The following is a 17,614-nucleotide window of genomic DNA, read 5'->3' on the forward strand; positions in this document are numbered from 1 at the left end:
GTTTTTTTTTTTTTTTTAGCAAAGAAATAAAGGGGGGGGGGGAAGAAGAAGGACCAAAAATGTAAACTTTCATAGTTTGTTATAAAATATTGCAAACAGGTCATTTTCCCCTTTCATTGATGTGTGCTGATAAGGCAGCACTGGTAGGCAAAGATTGGGACTGCACTGATAATCAGAGAAGGCGGTCATCAGCTCTCTTTTCATGCTGGAAAGGAGTGCTGTAATCGGCATCTGTTTACCTTCGTAATCAGCCGTGATTGGACACAGCCTCTTTACATCAATCTGTAATCAGCAGTGTCCGGAGGACACTACGATCACAGAGCATGACACCCGCAGCAGAACTAAACGACCGCTTGGCTACAGTTGACAAGTGGATGTAAAAAAACGTTGTGTTTGCATTTAGAGAAAAAGAAAAAAAAAAAAAAAAACATGCCTATACTTACCTGCTCTGTGCAATCGTTTAGCACAGAGCAGCCCCGATCCTCCTCTTCTGGTGTCCCCCACCAGTGTTCCAGGCCTCTGCTCTTCCTCGGGTACCCCAGGGGAAGCCACCTTTCCCTGGGAGCTCCCATGCATGCTCGCTCCCGAGTCTTGCTGCTGTGTCCATTGACACAGACAGCAGGATTGGCCCCGCCCCCGTGTGCCCGGATTTAATTGAGCCAATCGCTCCCACTGCCATCAATCTTTCCAATGAGGAAAGAGACCGTCATCTCCCCCGCTAAGCTATTGTGTTCTAACATTGGTTGTTAGAACAGGATCTTCTTCTGAGCTCTTTAGGTTTTTCTTCATTCAGCCCACTGGGTTGAAAAAAAAAAAAAAAAAAAAAACAGAAAAACGCTAGTGTGTTTTAGGCTTTAGCGAACACATGTAGTCAAAGAAAAATTTGACAGCGTCCGTTTACTGAACTTTTATAAGTTTATCTTCCCGAAGAAAAATCTCCCACTCTTCACAGCTAAACCCATCTCAATAGCTAATCAAATTAATTTATAAAACAATTGCAATAATAAACCGAAGCCACAATAAAATTGGCACATTTTGGGACTGCAACAAATGCAAATTCTGCAATGACCAGGAAAATGATCCCCTTGATTAAAATTGGATATTTGCACATCAGGTTTTTCAGGGTTCAAAGTGTACCCAAGTTCATGGGATGCAGCATGTGTATGGCTTCATCTCCCCATTACTTGTCACTGCAAATAGAGTAATAACCTGGCATTCCTTTCATTTCAGCTAGTAGCCAATGCTGTGCATATTTTAGGCACAGTATAACTCTTTGCAGCCATTGTGCTATATGCTGGGTGTTTGGTGTACTCCTGTACCTTTAAGGATGGGTGGCTCCCCTTCAGTCCACCTACCCCTATCTATCCATTAGAATGCATGTGCCTCCACTGTGGGGACGCTCGTTGTTTAGTGTTGGGACCACAGATTACAGGGTGCCTTGGCGCGGGCTCTGTGGCTCACGCATGCATTTGCAAATGCGTGCGGACAAAACCCCTGTTTTTAACGCATACCGTTAAGACATGTTAATATGGTTGTTCTGCAGGCTGGTCGGTAAGGAGGCTTGGTTTTTCCCTGGGCATTCCCCAGGTTTTGTTGTTAACAGTATAACTCTTCCTTGATCACCGCAGAAATTCCAGAAGCACATTTTCAAATGGAAAGCCTGGTGTAGGACTTTTGTCCGAAGGGCGTTGGCCAGGGACTTGTGTTGCATACAAAACGGCAAAGAATTGTCGGCCAACAAACACAAAACTATGGTTCTTTAGCGCCACCCTTTGGGCAACTATTGCTAATGTTGTTTCATGGTTAGCATTGCTTCTGAGCATGCGTGTTTGCATGTTGGATTTTTTTCCTAAGGACTTGTGTACACACGATTGGATAATCCAACACCACACATTTGTTGTCGGAAGCTTTTAAAGCATGCCATCCCATGAACATGAAGAATACACTAGGCCAACCAGTGTCCATCAAATGCAGCCTGCCTGTGCCCAGCAGCTTCACTAATGCCCATCATTTGCAGCCTGCCTGTGCCCAGCAGCTTCACTAATGCCCATCATTTGCAGCCTGCCTGTGCCCAGATCAGTGGCGATCTCCGATCAGATTAGGAAACCTTCATTTAGGTTGCAAATATTAAAGATTCTAACTACCAGCAAGAAGAAGACCTTACATTTAAAGAGCACCTGTCATTTCAGATCCATTATGGCAGCGCCTGTTAGGGTCTCTCACCTTGTTGTGTCACTGCCACATCACCAGCCATCCCATTAAAGTGAATGAGACTGTCGTAGAGTCAACAGCGGGTCAGAGGAGGAGCCACTGCAGGACAGAGATGATAGTTGCTCTTTAAAAATTATGATTTAAATCAAGTCTTTTTACTAGCGATTTAAATCAAATCCAGCCTGGTTAAAAGAGCAGCACAAGAAAGGCACAGCGTTTATAAATGCACTTTTTAGATTCAGTATTGCTCTGGAGTCAGATACAGTATAACCAGCAAAAACTGCCAAACATGAAGAAAATTTGGTCTACCCTTAGGGTACTTTCACACTGTGGCGGAGGTCCATTAGCGGTAAAACGCCGCTAGTTTTACCAGTGCTTTGCTGCTGCTAGCGGGGCAGTTTTACCCCCGTTTGCAGCTGAAAGGGTTAAAAGTGCCCATGTTGGGGCACTGCCAAAGCGCTTTGCAGGACCTTCAGCAGCACGGTCCATTCATTTCAATGGGCTGGGTGTTTTGGGAGTGGTGTATACACCGCTCCCAAACTGCCCCAAAGATACTGTTTGCAGGATTTTCCCCCATCCTGCAAGCACACAACCCCAGTGTGAAAGCACTCAGGCCTTCACACCGGAGAGGCATGGGAGGCGCTTTACAGACGCCATTTTCAGCCCTGAAACACCTGAAAAGCGCCTCAGTGTAAAGGCTAAACCAAATGTGCTTTATGGTCACATACAGACTGCGGCATATATTAGGTTCAGCTTCTTTCCAAAACACTTTAACACCACTGTATTATCTAGACCGCTCATTAAAAGCGAGAACAACGATTCTAAAGCTTACCTTCCTAAATATTTACACTATCAACAGAAATATTAGTATGAGGCTTTCTGTCTTTATAAGGCGGCAGAAACCAAATTTTTATTTGCATGAGATCCGAAAATAGCCCAATCTGTAAACTGACTTATGGGTTTTCCCATGTCGGGAAATATTTACTTATATTTCCAATGTCCAGCAGACAGCTATGACATCACTCTGTGGAAATAAAAAGCAATCTGTCTACGTGAACGGGAAGCGAGAGAATTTACAGCTGATGGTAAAAGTTCCTCAGCCAACCCAATAATCCCCACAACCGGGTGTGGAGGTTCTTCCACTCTACAGACACTATCCGATCTGAAATGGGGGCAGCCGTGTATGGCTCCATCTTACAAAGCAAAATCTCTGTGTATGAATAAACTACAAGTCCAACCTTCCACCATGGCAGACAGACTTCCCAATGAATGTAGTGATCACAGCACTTGTAGTTCATTGGCACTTCCTCCAGTTCTCAGAATCTGCAACTCCGTGCCCCCTCACTGGATTCCACTAGCCAGACATGCAATTCAAATTACTAACCACAATGTACAAACCCATCCACAACACGGCACCCCAACCAATTTGCACATATCGCCCATATCGCTATGCTCCTCTAAAGACATTTTGCTCTTCAATTCCCTTGTTTCCTCCTCCCATGCTTGCCTCTAGGATTTGTTCAGAACCTCTCCCAACCTCTGGAACTCCCTACCCAACCCTGTCCCCCCATGACATCATCCCCTGCAGCTATTACCTTTTGTACCACCTCCCTCTCCCTTTAGATTGTAAACTTCATGAGCAGGGCCCGCCAATTCCTTCTGTATTGAACAGTGTTGCAGTTGTATTCCCCCCTTTAAATTGTAAAGCGCTGTGCAAACAGTTGGCGCTTTATAAATCCTGTAGTATAATAATAATAATAATAATAATAATTATTATTATTATTATTATTATTATACAGGATTTATATAGCGCCAACAGTTTGCGCAACGCTTTACAACATTAGGGAAGACAGTACAGTTACAATAGAATACAGGAAGGATCAAAGGGCCCGGCTCGTTAAAACGTACAATCTTGAACCAATAAAAAAAATGGTAAAAAAAGTGTACACAATTTTCCTTTTTAACATAGGATAATGTGGGTTTAAACCCTCACATATACCCAGTGAAGTGAACAGCCTCAGATCATACACAGAGATGAAACAAATCTCCCTACATAAGTTTTACATGTATATCTGCTGTCTTCATCTTTGTATATTCTTTAGAATGTGCACATCATGTTACAAATCTTTCTTCCCGTTTCAGCAGTGGGTGGGGAGTCTGGGCATACACTGTGTGAGAGGGGATTGGAAGAAAGGCACCCCCCCTCCCCCCAGAAGAGGAACGAAAAGCTGCAGTCTTAATAGACAAGCTCTCTTCTGTTCATCTATCTCTAAGTTGCTTCCCCAACACAAATTTCCAGCTGCTTTTATCTCCTGTGTCAGAGAATTTGTCAGAAGTGACTCTGCCGATAACAGGGAAACCAAGCAGCAGAAAGACACAGCACTTAGAGCTTTGGAGAGAGATAAGTAAACACCACAGATATATGTGCTAAGGTCAGATTTATTGAATGGAGTTTACAACCACTTCACTACAACCACTAAGTATAGTTGGTGCAAGACAAGAATTCCACATTGAGGGCCGGTTTACACCACAAAAAACCCACTCCAGATTCGTTTCAGATGCGTTTTTAACGTGTTTTTTTATGAGTTTCCAGATTTGTCCCCGCACTATACTTGTTTTTAATGCATTTTAATGCGTTCCAGTGCACGAAAAAGGCAGCATGTTCTACTTTTTTTTCTAGAACTGACCACAGTGGTGTGAACTATGCCATTGCAAATGACCTACCCTACTTTCCATGCATTTTTGATGCATAAAAAAAACGCACTGGACTGCATGTGGTGTGAACTGGCCCTGAGTGACTTACATTTTTTTTTTTATTTCTTTATTTAAAAATTTGAAAGCGTAAATTAACCACTGGAAAAAGGAAACACTGGGTTTGTAATCACTCCAATTCCCTGCTTAAAGCGGAACTAAAGTCGCCTTTTTAAAGACTGCAAGTAGGCTGAATTTGTATTGCAGAGGAATCACGCCACGTCTTTTCTGTAATAAAATAAACCAACCTGCCCGCTCACAGCCTTCTTAAGAATGTACACCAAGTTGCACAAGCACAGCTCAGTTTACATTTCGGCACAGATTGTGTGTGCTGGGATGACTGAACTCCTGTACATGCCAATGAGGATGGTCGCAGCCTGCCAGGGACTCCAGACTGGAGAGGTAAGTATTGGGGATTTTATTCGGAATGCAATAAAGGCTAACTCCACCTTTTACATCATGTTACACCCATATTTGGGGTTCGTACTGAATGAGAGAAATCAATGCGCTTATGACTAGCCTAAATCTACTCCCGTCTTATGATTTGTAATAATCTGTTCACATAGCCTTAGCTGACATCAGTGGATTGCGGGTGCAATGCCAGGCTCCTGCAGTTCTGTCAGGGAGCACTCGACAATGGCTGGGAATTCTGGGCGCAGTGACATCACCTATTGGTTCCCATAGCCCAGCGCAGTGTTAATTCCGTAGACAAAAACATTTTTGTCACAGTTTTCATCAGCTGCATGTTTTCAGCAACTAAAACTAAGCAAAAATAAAATTCAGATGACCAAAATGACCAAACAGTGAAATTGGTGTTGAGTTAATCACTTTACGGTCAACACTGAGGACAAGGGGGCACTCTTTACGTCTAGAGGAAAAGAGATTTCACCTCCAAATACGGAAAGGTTTTTTCACAGTAAGAGCTGTGAAAATGTGGAACAGACTCCCTCCAGACGTGGTTCTGGCCAGCTCAGTAGATTGCTTTAAGAAAGGCCTGGATTCTTTCCTAAACGTACAGAATATAACTGAGTACTAAGATTTGTAGGTAAAGTTGACCCAGGGTAAATCCGATTGCCTCTCGGGGGATCAGGAAGGAATTTTTTCCCCTGCTGTAGCAAATTGGATCATGCTCTGCTGGGGTTTTTTGCCTTCCTCTGGATCAACTGTGGGTATGGAGTTGGGTGTATGGGATTTTACTGTGTTTTTTATTTTGTTTTTTTATTTTTTGTGGTTGAACTGGATGGACTTGTGTTTTTTCAACCTGACTAACTATGTAACTATGTAAAAATACAACCAAAACTACAGTGGCATTTTAGTCAAAAGACTAGAACCAAATTGAAATTTGACGTCAAAATTAACACTGGTCCAGCGGTTGTCGGCATTCCTCCCCCAACCCCCTCCCCGTCGCTCACTGACACAGGGGAGACGGAGCTGCAGAATTATAACTGACAGCACTAGAAAGGAAAACATATAGCCTGGAAAGGAAGGAGTATTACAGGCTGGTACATAAATGGGTCATTTAAAGATCAAACTCACCATCAACACTTGCATGGGAAAACGCACGCCGTTACTAGATTATAGATATATAGAGAGAGAGTACTTGCACCGTGTCTGAAATTTTAATATACATCCAGTCACACTTAAAATGCCATACATTGGTGTATCTAAACTGCATATGTCACTACCATTTCCCATATCCCTGTACATTGAGTTTGCTTAAAAAGCACACACCTAATTTTTTTTACTTTATCTACAGTTTCTGCTGACACCACCAACTGTGGAAGCGAGTTCCACATTCTTACTGCTCTAACTGTAAAGAACCTTTTCCATAGTTTAACCTCCTGTCCCCCGCCAAATGACAGCGGGAGGAAGACTCGTTCTGGGCAGATGACGGTGCGCCTTCACAAGTCAAAAGGGGGCGTGCACCGGGGACCCGATGCGTGTACCCGGCGGCTGCGATGGCTGCCGGGCACCCGCGATTGCCCAGTAACTGAGCAGGACCGTGGATATGTGTGTGTAAACACATAGATCCAGGTCCTGTCAGGGAGAGGCGGCCGATGGGGTGTTCCTTGTACATAGGGACAACCAACGGTCACCTCCCCCAGTCAGTCCCCTCCCCCCCCCACAGTAATAATTACTCCCTAGGGAACACATTAACCCCTCGATCGCCCCTAGTGTTAACCCCTTCCCTGCCAGTCATTTGCGCAGAGGTGATCAAATACCACCATTAGAAAGCTCTATTTGTGTGTGGGGGGGAATGATAAACATTTCATTTGGGTAAAAGGGGACAGAAGTCAATGCTAGCGTTCCCATTTAAAGCGGTGGTTCCCCTAAAAATAAAATGTTGACATCGCATTTAGCAAATAAATTACAGTTAGAATCGGCTTGTTTTATTTAAAAAATACCTCCGTACGTATCGTTTCCATTATTCGGTCCCACCACCACTTCCGGGTACGATGCAGGCGGTGGGCGTTCCTAATTGATTGACAGGCATCCGAACGACGCATCCATCGCGTCACGAGATGCCGAAAAAAGCCGAACGTCGGTGCGCATGCGCCGTATAGAGCCGCACCGACGTTTGGCTTTTTTCGGCATCTCGTGACGCGATGGATGCGTCGTTCGGATGCCTGTCAATCAATTAGGAACGCCCACCGCCTGCATCGTACCCGGAAGTGGCGGTGGGACCGAATAATGGAAACGATACGTACGGAGGTATTTTTTAAATAAAACAAGCCGATTCTAACTGTAATTTATTTGCTAAATGCGATGTCAACATTTTATTTTTAGGGGAACCACCGCTTTAAGGAGACTCTAGTTCCAAAAGCCCATATCTGAGGGCTATATAATATAATAATATTGGTTCAATGCAGTCAGAAGTTTGCGCGTCTTTCCTGTGCCTGCGATTCCTCCAGGTGCTCCAAAAGGTTAAATGACTCCTGCCTAAACTGGACCTAGTATGAGTGTGTGAGATAAGGGACCTTATTCTAGGGACCTAATTCTAGCCCTAGACCTCCTCTGTAACTCAAAACATGCAACCTGTATATTTTTTTTAAACGTCGCCTATGAAGATTTTAAAAGGGTAAAAGTTTGTCGGCATTCCACGAGCGGACGCAATTTTAAAGCGTGACATATTGGGTATGAATTTACTCGGCGTAACATTATCTTTCATAGTATTAAAAAAAAAAATGGGGATAACTTTACTATCGTCTTATTTTTTAATTTAAAAAAGTGTATTTTTTTCCCAAAAAAAGTACGCTTGTAAGACCGCTGCGCAAATACGGCGTGACAGAAAGTATTGCAACGAATGCCATTTTATTCTCTAGGGTGTTAGGATAAATATATATATATATATATATATATATATATATATATATATATAAATGAATATGGTACTACAGCGCTACTAATACTAATTAATCAAAGAAAAAATAGAAATAAAAAACTAAATAATACCGCTGCAGACACAAAAAGGGTGTACAAAACCAATAATAGTGAGAAAATAGGTGTGTTGCGCTGATAATAACTTATTTCTGCGTACAAAATTATATATAAAATGTTTGGGGGTTCTAATTAGAGCGAAGAAGATGGCATTGAAAAATAGTGAAAAATTACATTAGAATTGCTGTTTAACTTGTAATGCTTAACTTGTAATACCAACGGCCACCACCAGATGGCGCCAGCTCACATCTGGTGGTAATAACTTGTAATACCAACGGCTCACCACCAGATGGCGTCAGCCCACCTTCCAAGCCAAGTCGCCAGGACACTATTTCTAGTCGCCATGGCGACCGGGATTTGTCGAGCCCTGCTGTAAACCCAGGGCTGTGGAGTCGGTAGATAAATGTTCCGACTCCGACTCCTCAGTTTTATGTACTTCCGACTCCGACTCCTCGACTCCGACTCCTCTGTATTAATATGCGAATGTATTTTATACATTCCTTGAGGGAAAGAAACGCAAGCTACCACCAGTGTCATCTTAAGAGCATTATAGGCCCCCGGGCAATACAGTGCACTGGGGCCCTGTCTACACAATCACACACTAGAATTTACTGACAAAAATCATAACATTTACTGGCAGAACCACATTTTTTACTGCCACTGCAAAAAAAGTACCTAAAATTACAGTTTTCAGTGCCCAACAATGCAAATGTCAGTATTTAAACTATAAACATATAGCTAGTGCTATTAGAAATGTGTTTAAGTTAAACAAAAGTAAAAAAAAAAAGTCTTCATTGACATAAAGGTCAGGTTACTATAACCCAGCCAGCACAGAGTTTCCTCTTACATCAGAGTCTGCAGGATTCCCCCTTACAGTGAAAGGGAACTCTTATGTAAAGGGGAACGCTGCAGATCATGATCTAAGGGGGGAACTCTGATGTGGAGAGGTGCTATGGTGACCAGAGACAACCTTATATCAGAGTCCACTGCTTTCTCTTTCCCACTTACATCAGGGTCCGCAGACTGAGTTCCCCCTTGCATTGTAAGGGGGAATCCTGCAGACTCTGATGTGGGGGGTACTCTGGTGACCAGAGACCACCTTCCTTACACTGAGGTAAGGGGAGTCACTAATATAGGAGGGGGAACCTTTATATCAGTGCCCCCTTACATTTTTGCATTCACTCCCCCCTTACATCAGCAACCCCCCCGCACTCGTGGAGGACCGGATCTTCTCTGTGATTTCCGCGAACTGGGCATGGGCAGTTCTAACCCGTCACTCTCCATAATTTTTTACTGGGGTTGCTGGGCAGCCGGTGGGGCCCCCCAGGCAAGCGGGGCCTCCGGGCAACTTCCCAGCGTGCCCAATGGAAAAGATGGCCCTGCCTACCACAGGACTACTGGCTGGGAAGCCAACAGTCTACTGTATTGCACAGTTTAAGCAAAAGACAAACACAATGAAAACAAAGTTTTATAAAAAAAAAATATTAATCAATCAAGTGGCTGGATAGTAGCAGCAGGCATAAACATCAGGAACAGGATCTTTACCAGTTCAAAAATACAAACCACATTATTTGGTTGTTTTAGAACAAAAACAAAGCTTATCTATAATGAACCAAAACCAAAATCTGTAAAACCTAGAAATGGTTTATATTAATCTTGAAATGTAGTTCTAGGCTTAGCAAATGCAAATCAATTCAATGTAGAGTTCTAAGGAAGAGAATTGCCTCTGCCAGATCCTCTTTCATAGAGGCTCTTAAGTCAGACTTTATTATTTTTAGGGCTGAAAATAATCTTTCGACACTGACTTGGGTGGGTGGCATTGCAGTAACTATTCTGGCCACATCACTGACGATCTCTGGATAAACAAGGATGGCTTCTTCAACAGTAAGTTTTGATGAGCGATCATACTTTTCAACTTATTTTAGTGCTTTATAAAACTCCTGTTGGAATTTTTTTTTTAATTCCAATCTAAATTTAGTAGGAGTCGGAGTCGGTGCATTGTTTGCCGACTCCGACTCCAGGTACCCAAAATTTCCCCCGACTCCGACTCCGACTCCACAGCCCTGTGTAAACCATGCCCAGTTTTCTATTTGTGCAGCATAATTTTCTTAATTTGTGAAGTTCCTGCACAGTGCGGCCATCTCCAGCCACAGTGTCCTTCCTGGATTCCATGCATGCTGGCTACCCAGCATGCCCAGTGCGGTGCTATTTTGGTCAGCTTGGCACAGCCATGCCAAGCTGACCAAGATTTTCCATAAACGCCAATACTAAATGTTACTGGAGCCGTGCAATGCCAAGCAGGCCAAGAATTTTCATAGACGTCATGCCAAGCTAACCAAGATCTCCCAGGATCCAATGCAAAACCAGAAGTTACATCTACAGCCACGGCCCCCCTAGAAGAGGAAGTGAAAATAGATATAGGTAAGTTAACATTAAAAAAAAAAAAAAAATCAATTCATTTTAAGGATGCACATTAATGCTGCATGGTTAGGAGTAGGGTTTACCCCGATACCGAGCATTTGTGCGAGTACTTGTACTCGCGCAAATGCTGCCGATGCCTAATCCGATACCTGTAAGGGGAGGGAAGAGGTGGCGAGCAGCAGGAAGTCCGTGGGCGGAGTCCGCCGGCAGAGCGAGCTAGCAGGTAAGCTGGCGGGGGAAGGGGACAGCCGCAGCCATCATCCACTGGTGACCAGACCAGAGCCGTCACACTCGGCAACTAAAGTGACGCTCCGTGTTGCCGCTGTACTGTCAGTGTCCTGACCTCCATCTTGGTACACCCTGCACTCTGTCACATTAAGCCAGCAGCGGACATCTTGTTACACCCATCCCATATAGTGTGGGCTAGGTGTAACAAGATGTCCGCTGCTGCTTTTATGTGGTCAAGTGCAGGGTGTAGCAAGATGGGCAGCATAGAAAAAAAAGTTTAAGTTCCTTTCATGCAATTTAGTTCAGTGCCTGCCCATATGTGCCAGCCATCTGTTGGTGCCCATCCATCAGAACCAGCTATCCGTCAGTGCCCATCCATCAGTACCACTGCCAGCCATCAGTGTGTGCCATCTATCAGTGCCATCTTTCAGTGCGTGCCATCTATCAGTGCCATCTTTCAGTGCAAGCCATCAGTGCGTGCCACCCATCAGTGCCATCTTTCAGTGCGTAATATCAGTGCGTGCCACCTATCAGTGCCATCTTTCAGTGGATGGCACCTATCAGTGCCATCTTTCAGTGCAAGCCACCTATCAGTGCCATCTTGCAGTGCGTCACATGACATTAAAAAAAAAGTATCGGTATCGGCGAGTACTTGAAAAAAAGTAACGGTACTTGTACTCGGTCTTAAAAAAGTGGTATCGGGACAACCCTAGTTAGGAGTTAAAAATGTGGGTGAAACTCCACTTTAAGAAGCCATGGTAAGAGTGGAATTGTCCGTTTCAAATACACTAGGAGCATTTCCAGGGACACCAAAACAAGTGTGTACTTTGAAAACCAGACACTTGGCAAATAGGCATTTATAGCAGAATCCAGAAGAATAATTGCCCAGAAAACTCTACAGCGCTTCCTGCAAATGAAAAAAAAAGACTAATTTTATGCAACTCATGCACATCTCACATCCAGGTCTACATAGCAGACACACATCACAATCATCTACTGAATATTATGTGACATCACATAGTCTTGCCTCTCAGCAATCTTCATGTCAGTGCAACATCTAATCCAGATCTCTCCCTTCAGTGCACCTACTACAACAATAAAGCAGGTTGCTCCAATAGTCCTTTCCAGTTTTGCTTTTCTCTCGTGTACTACAGGCATGATTAAAAAAAAAAAAAAAATGCTGCTGTGCATTTATCTGGCAAAACTTCTGATGCAAATAAAAGTGCATCAGTTACCTTTTCAAAAAGCAACCCGCTGAGGGTACCAAAGCACGTCACCATGGCTACAACAAGCCCTTTCATATTCAGCCGTTTAACAAAAAGGTACACTTGCTAGTACTCAAGAAAAAGCCAGTCCATGGCCTTCTTCCACGGGCTGACAACACTGTTTGGACAATGCAAAGGCAGTCCATGGCCTTCTTCCTTCCACAGGCTGACAACACTGTTTGGACAATGCAAAGGCAGTCCATGGCCTTCTTCCTTCCACAGGCTGACAACACTGTTTGGACAATGCAAAGGCAGTCCATGGCCTTCTTCCTTCCACAGGCTGACAACACTGTTTGGACAACAGTGAATGCCTGCAGCGTGGTCACCCTGTAGAGGGGTGTAGCTACACACACACACACACACACACACACACACACACACTGAGGAGGGATCGTCACTAATAACCCTCTTTAGTGTGAACCATCACAGTCCACGGCTTCCAATGGAGCGCTCTGTGCCTGAAGGAATGGACATATTTAACCTTGCAATGTATGAAGAAGGCAAGCGTACAACTAGGGGCGGTTTAGAGAGGAGGCTGCAGTGACCCGGTTGGACAGACAGAAGTAGCCCACTGGAGCACATAATCCATAACCCGTGCACCCCCCTAGACCTAAACCAGAAATAAACCCTCCTTCCTTTACAGCCAAGGAAGCATACATCTTAGATACCGTTTAAACTGCAGTTGCCATGGTGCTGCCCATGTGACACCAACCAGTTGATGGTTTGACAGTTTGGCTGCAAGTTTACTTAGTGTTACTAAACCCACAACAGTAAAATCTGTCTATGTGCAGAATAGCATGCTTGTTATACTCACTGTGGAACTTAAAGGTTTAGTCCTCTGCATTTTGTAAAAAGGCTGTTTTATCCTGTATGGACAGATCCTCCCCCTCCTGCAGGGTCTCTCTTGGCAAGGCCAGATAATACACAGAGTAGTAAAGCTGCACATGCTCAGTTGAGCTGATTTTTTTCAGGTCACATGATATTGACATCACACATGTGGGCATGTATACAGATCCTAAATGACAGCCCAGTCCCTCCCCACTCCATGAACAGTAACTAAAAAAAGAACATAGTGGGCGGGATGTCACATCTTGATTGATGGATGATCCGCCTCCCATAACAGCATGAGGACACAGCTGTAGTGGAAATCTCCTCCTACCTGAACAATCAGCACTTGAAGATTTATAAGCTGTGGGCACTGCAGGGGGGGGGGGGGTGGAGGAACTATTCTAGTAACACTTTAAAGCAGAAACTTTACCCATGACAACTTGATTAAAAAAATTATGTGGTTTAGCAAGGAACATACAGTCCACATTAATAATTGTGCTTCCAAAATGAGTGTGTGCTGTAAATTGCCTCCAGTATTGCTCCCGTTTCTTCTTGCTGGAGCCTGCCAGCCTCTAAACAGTAGTAAATCATAAAGCAGAACTAAACTCATCAATTTAACTGTTTTTAAAAAAAAAAAATTAACATTCCCAGCATGCCGGGAATACTTGTGTCCTCAACCAAACCATCAAATGGCTGGTGTCATAGCTGTTGCAGATCAAACAGAAGCAGCTTCCTTGGCTGTAAAGCATAGGAAGGTTTAATTTTGTTTATGGCTGACAGCAGATCGGCCTCTACAAACTCGGCAGTGCCTAAAAATGGAGAGCAACTGAGCATGTGCAGAGCAGGGCGAGACAGTATTACTGGATTTTTAACAGTATAGACAGTTATTTTTCATGTTTTACATAGCGATACCTCCATGAAGCGGCCAGACTGAAGTGATCTAGCAGGACTTCATTTTTTGACTGAAATTCAACTACAAGCACACTGGAAATGTATCATTCATGGCATGCTTTGAATGTAAAGCTGGCCAAACATGCAATTTTCCAAAACTATATAATATGAGGTAAAACCTCACTCCCTTTAGATTGTATTCAATCAGGCAGGCCCTTGCGCTACATAGTTGAAGGCAAATCTACAGGAAATTGAACAATACAAATTGTATAATGTGTAGCCAGCTTTACAGTTATGGGAAACAAATTAGGGCATGTTCACACCTGTGCCGTGCCAAAATGCCCCTTCCCAGCCCCCCCATAAAGTATGTGTAAACCATTGCCTTGTAAAACAACCTATTCAGTTTGAAAAAAGAAATGAAAAGGCAAAAAAATAAAATATATATTTTATATAAAAAAATAAAAAAACACACAAAAACATTTTAAATCCCTTTTTTTCTCCACTATTTTTTGTGATCACATTTCCTCTGTTCTCAGCTGTAGACGGCCCCTTTCACATGATCAACCCGCTTGTCCATTTTTCAGGCGGAACTTTGCAAGCCACCTATTGACTTCTATGGGCAGCCGGGCGCCATTGGAGATGTGTCCGCTGACACCCCCGCCTGCCAATCCGATAAGATCCAGTCAAAACAGACGGATGGCGATACGTTCGCCATCCATCCAGCGGATCGGATGAAAACAAAAACACTCAGGCTGTCCGTTTTCATCCGATCTTCCCATAGAGGAGAGCGAGGCTCTGACAGGTCCGCCCCTGCACAGTGAGCGGAGACGGACCTATCATCCGCCTGCTTAGCGGGGGGGGGGGGGGGGGGGGAGTCAACAGATCAATTCCCCATTGAGCTAGCAGAGTCCGTCCAATGGATCCACTCCTTGTGAACCCAGCCTAAGAGCTAGGGGGAGCATAAGCAACAATACTGTACAGTGATCTTATCTTCCCATTTAAAAAGACTGAGTGGGGTGAGGAGAGAAGTCAGCAGAATTCTAATCATTGGAGAACGGGTTGAGTTCTCAGTAAAGAAAACTGACCGGGATGTGCTCTCCTGCTTAGTGTGGTCAGTTTTTTTAAAAATAGGAAAGCAGAGGAACTAGCAGGAACACCAGGGATTTCACATAAAGGAAGCAATACAAAAGAGAACAGGAGACTTTCTCATACAAGTAACATGGTACAGCAGACACATATCAGGAATACGAAGGGTTGGGGTAACTAAGGGGCAGATCCACAAAGATCTGCCCCAGCGCACCATATCTGAGATACGCCGCTGTACCTTACTTCAGTTTGGTTCGAATCCATAAAGATTTTGCGCCGTAAGTTACGGCGGCGTAGTCTATCTCTCACGGCGTAACGGCGCCTAATTCAAATCGGCGAGTAGGGGGCGTGTTTCATTTAAATGAAGCCCGTCCCCGCACCGAACTGCGCATGCGCCGTCCCTAAATTTCCCACCGTGCATTGCGCTAAATGACGTCGCAAGGACGTCATTGTTTTGACGTGGACGTAAATTACGTCCATCACGATTCACGGACGACTGCCATACTTAACATAGCAGGTTTAACTATACGCCGGCGTACTCTCTCTGTGGATCTTCCCCTAATTCTTTAAATCATACACAGTTTACAGATGTGAAGAACTGTTTTTGTATAATGCATTACACTCTTAAAGTCCTGCTTGCTGCATGTTCAGTATTTTGTGTGAAAAAAAATGCAACAAAAACACACCTTATATTTTCATCAATGGAAATGGACTTTCCATCATCATTAAGGATGAGCTCCGGCGTGTTGGCAGAGCCCACGTGCAGAGCCCGCCAGGAAGTCGGCGCTGCGAAGCGCTAATCACAGGCAGTGAGACATTTCCCAATCTCTGCAGCCACGCATCGGGACAATGTCTCACTGCCTGCAATTAGCGCTGCGCAGTGCCGACTTCCTGGCGGGCTCTGCGAACACGCCGGAGCTCATCCTTAATCAATGGAAAGGAACCCTCCTTAAAAATCAATGGAAATCCACCAAATACGCACTGCGTTATTGTTTTAAAGTGCATTATCCGAGTCACATCCATTCTTCCCAGGTGACCAGGGAGGACAGACACATGTAAAACACATTCTGCATTGTGTTGTATTTTAAACGCAACACACGTTTTCAAAACCGCGTATCACATTTTACAACGCACAGACGTGAAGGCGCATTTAAGACATGACTTCTGATTTAACCCTTGTAGTGCGAGGGTATTTATTCCCAGCCATTAAAGTGATAAAGACTTTTGTTTTTCTTTATAATAAACACGTCACACATACAATACTTGTGCACAGAGCAGCCCCCCCGATACGCTTCTTCTGGGTCCCCCGCTGACACTCCAGGTTCCTGCCCACTGTCCATTCACACCCGCCCCCACTCCCTCCTCATTGGCTGTGACAGTACGGTCACTGCTGCTGCCTCAGCCAATGAGGAGGGAGAGACGAGGCTCTCATGCACACTGCTGGATCGCGATGGGGCTCAGGTAAGTATGGTGCATAGAATGCATGAAGAGAATAATCCTTGAGCCTTCCAAACACTTCAATAATGACCTGTGTGATTGGAAGGGCCCAGTCACACCTCATATGAAGAGTAATGCATGGCAGAGGATAAGAAGACCCCTGGGCATCTGTAGGGTGCAGACACTGGCAGGCAGCCCTGTGTGGGTGAAGCTGAGCCCTGCAGCATCCTCCAGGCTCCCTGTACAGTACACAGCCCTAGGGCCTAGGAGAAGAGAGGGCCTTACACCTCCGTGCCCACCAAGCTGCTGAGGGGCGGCCCTGCTGGCACAGCACTGGAACACCGTGATTAATGGGTGAGGAGGGAGCGGGCTGGAAGATGCTGAATTGTAAATATCCCCCGTGCAGCTTTATTACCCTTCCAGCGCCCGAACACGGCCCCTCGTCCCCTTCCTGAGGCGCCTGCGTGACCGAACTGCTCCGAAACCGACCTCCCGTGTCTCCGGTGCCGTGTCTTCTCGAGCGGCAGAAGGTGGAGAATCCTCACAATAGGGGAGGAGCTACGCTTCAGCCCGGGGCGGACGCAACGGCTCCGACCAACAGAAGAGCCGCATTCCAATGCGCGCACTGGGGGCGTGGTCCCTCACGAGAACAAAAAAAAAAAAAAAGAAGCCAGGTCGCCAATCGGCTGTGAAAGGAAGGATCGGATTGGACGGCGCGTCCGGAAATTACCGAAGATCTCCGAGAAACGACGGAGAGAGCCGAAGTCTGCTAGTGGACCGTCCGATGTTGGGAGGAAACACAACGAGGGGATTGGAGCGTTTCCTTTATATGAATGGAAATATGAGCTCATCCTGGTCATCGCAGAGCCACGTCTGGAGATCCGTTCAAATAATAACAGTGTGCTCTGAGTTACAAATATTTCAGATGAAAAGCTAAAAAATTCTTAAAGGGGGTCTGTCCATGAAAACCTTCCCATATGTGTTCATAGTGCCCAACTGTCCCGTGTAGGGCCCCTTCACATCTGCATGCTTTTACCACGCTAAAACCCACATGCTCA

General features: G+C 44.8%; 1 protein-coding gene across 1 annotated transcript in view; it reads right to left on the reverse strand.

Annotated features, from left to right (window-relative positions):
• SPATS2 (spermatogenesis associated serine rich 2) overlaps nucleotides 1-17,106 on the reverse strand; it is a 136,906-nt gene extending 119,800 nt beyond the window's left edge. The window contains exon 1 of the mRNA XM_040341151.1: nucleotides 16,972-17,106. The gene's annotated coding sequence lies outside the window, so the exon portion shown is untranslated. The remainder of the gene's footprint in view (nucleotides 1-16,971) is intronic.
• Between the last annotated feature and the right edge of the window lie 508 nt (nucleotides 17,107-17,614).

This window comes from Rana temporaria, chromosome 2 (assembly GCF_905171775.1).
Source record: "Rana temporaria chromosome 2, aRanTem1.1, whole genome shotgun sequence".
In the NCBI taxonomy this organism is placed as follows: domain Eukaryota; kingdom Metazoa; phylum Chordata; class Amphibia; order Anura; family Ranidae; genus Rana; species Rana temporaria.